We start from the raw sequence: 2,500 nt of genomic DNA, 5'->3' as shown, positions 1-2,500 counted from the left end.
ATTGGCACCCTGTCCAGAGTGTACCCTGCTTTCTGCCCAGTTCCCTGTGATAGGCTCCAGACCTCCCGTGAACTTGTACATGATAAGCGCCATGAAAAATGAATGAGAGAGAGAGAGAATTTTTTAGTGGAACTAACATAACTATTATATCAGTGTTACATATTTTTCCTCAACTAAGTTATACCATAATAAAAAAAATGTAATTTCTAATTTGATTATATATAAGGGATAAGTGATGCCCAGGAGCACAGCACTGGCCCGGGCTGTGGTCTGGATGTTCTGGAGAACCTCAGCTCATTCTGTCCCACTGCAGCTCACACACCTCGCCACGCACTGTGGACTTCAGAAGGACAATTTGTTCTCTTCTGTTTCCTGCCTGGTCACGGTCACTGGAGTCACACAACAGAAAAAAAACACAAACATTGTGTGTTATGGTCAAAACAGCAACAAAACACCACAATACAGTTACAGTGCTGCAGTACAGAGTTACAAGCATTTAGGCTCAGGTGTCAGACAGGTGAGGAGGTGAGAAGTCTGATGTAAAGCTTTAATCAAATCCCAGACATGGAAAAGGGCCCAGGTTTAGTCTGATCTTGAATTGTGAAAGTGAAAGTGTGCTCATTTGCACCTGGAAACATTCAAAGCTGGCACCTGGTGAACATCTGGAAACCTTAAACATGAACAAGTGCGAGTTTAGTTTCTCTCTCACTCTAAATACAGGCTCTTGCTTTGTTTCTAACAGTTTATTAAAACGTTATTTAGTTTTTAAACTTAACCTCAGGACACCTGGACATACTGTGTCTGCACTCCATTTTAATAGTTCACATTTAAGCTTGGAGTAAACTCCTGCTGAAGCGGTCACTGGTTAAACCAGTCTGCTCTTCTCCTCCTTCAGCTGGACTGGTGTAGGGGCGGCGACCATAACGGCTCCGCCCTTAACCCTGAGACGAGTCGGTATGGTCCATGTTCTAATGTTACCTAAAGTTACTCAGAAACACGAGACTTCATCTCTTACCAAACCTTTCAGTTTCTGTCTAGCTTAATGTTAGCAAATGTTGTTAATGACATCACATGTTAATTTGCATATTGTTTCTGTCATCACACAGTGTTTGCATAAAAACAAGCAGCAGCTAGAAATAGTGGTGTGTATGGAGGTATTATAGCATGAACCAACATCGGGTCATTTCTGCCTTTATGTGTTTGGAGCCAGGGGCGGAGCCTGTCGCCATATTGGTAGAGTCACAACAAACTAAAGCTCTTAACTGTTCCTAAAGCTCCAGTGTAGAAACTGTGAAAGAATAAGCCTTTAGTCCAGCAGTGATGTTGTGTTAAATATCTAACATAAAAATATACATGTAGTTATTTATTGTTATATCGTGTCGGCACGCTGGAGTAGCAATGTTGCCTTGCACCTCCAGGGTCCGGGTTTGATTCCCACCTCAGAGTCTGTGTGCGTGTAGTTTGGATGTTCTCCCTGTACTTGGTGGGTTTCCTCTGGGTACTCTGGTTTCCTCTCACAGTCCAAAGACATGCAGATTAGGCTAATTGGTGTTTCCAAATGTGTGAGTATTTGTGTGAGTGTGTGTGTGTGTGTGTGTGTTTGTGCTCTGTGATGGATTGGCACCCTGTCCAATGTGCCCCCCACCCTCCTCTCCCCTCGTGCACTAAGCCTCCTGGGATAGGCTCCAGGCCCCCGTGACCCTGTATACAGGATAAAGTGGTATAGGCCATGATGAATAATGTTATTTGCAAAAACTTGAAGATAATTTAACACTGTAAAGGCTGTTAGGCTGATCACAATCCAACGCAGACACACACTATGTGTGTATTATTCCTCCATGGTGATGTGCATGGTGTGGTGTGTATCCATGCCATGGGTTGTTGCCAGTCCGAATAAACCCATAAAAACTAGCTAAAGCATATTTATGAATAACCTTTAGGGAGGGTATGCCAATTGTGTTTAGGGGCGTGTAAATGTGTAAGGTCATGATGAAACTCCTTAAATAAGATGATGATTTACAATGAAAAAAAAAGTCAAACAGTCAAATTACAGTGACTGAAAACACAGGATGTGGTCCCTAAGCATCAGGGGTGTAATTGGTCGTGTGCACCTCAATCATGTCGTCCTGGTGAAGCTCCTATACAGAAAGTAGATAAACTCTGTCCAAAAGACTGATTTGTTGCTGGTGTCCTTTATGGGAAAAGTTGCTTAGGAGTAATCTTTAGCTTTCACTTGCAGTAAGAATGTACTTTCCTTCAGTTTCGGTTTCAGAGCTTTGAGGACCCCAAAGACCCCGAGCTGGGGGTCAGATGCCGCTCCGGTGTCGTTCAGAGCAGCGGATGATTTAGAGACACACCAACGGTCACCTGTGCAGGTGAGCTAGCAGAAGGCGGGGTTTTTCCTCTCTCTCTCTGTGATAGGTCCAGGTGTGCGGTAGCTCCGCCTCTACAGGACCCCTCACCAATCAGGGCTCTCCACTGGAAACACCTGCGCCCCCGC

Source organism: Clarias gariepinus, chromosome 8, assembly GCF_024256425.1.
Source record: "Clarias gariepinus isolate MV-2021 ecotype Netherlands chromosome 8, CGAR_prim_01v2, whole genome shotgun sequence".
NCBI lineage: Eukaryota > Metazoa > Chordata > Actinopteri > Siluriformes > Clariidae > Clarias > Clarias gariepinus.
The sequence above is the reverse complement of the archived record's forward strand: the minus strand, read 5'-3'. Positions refer to the sequence as shown.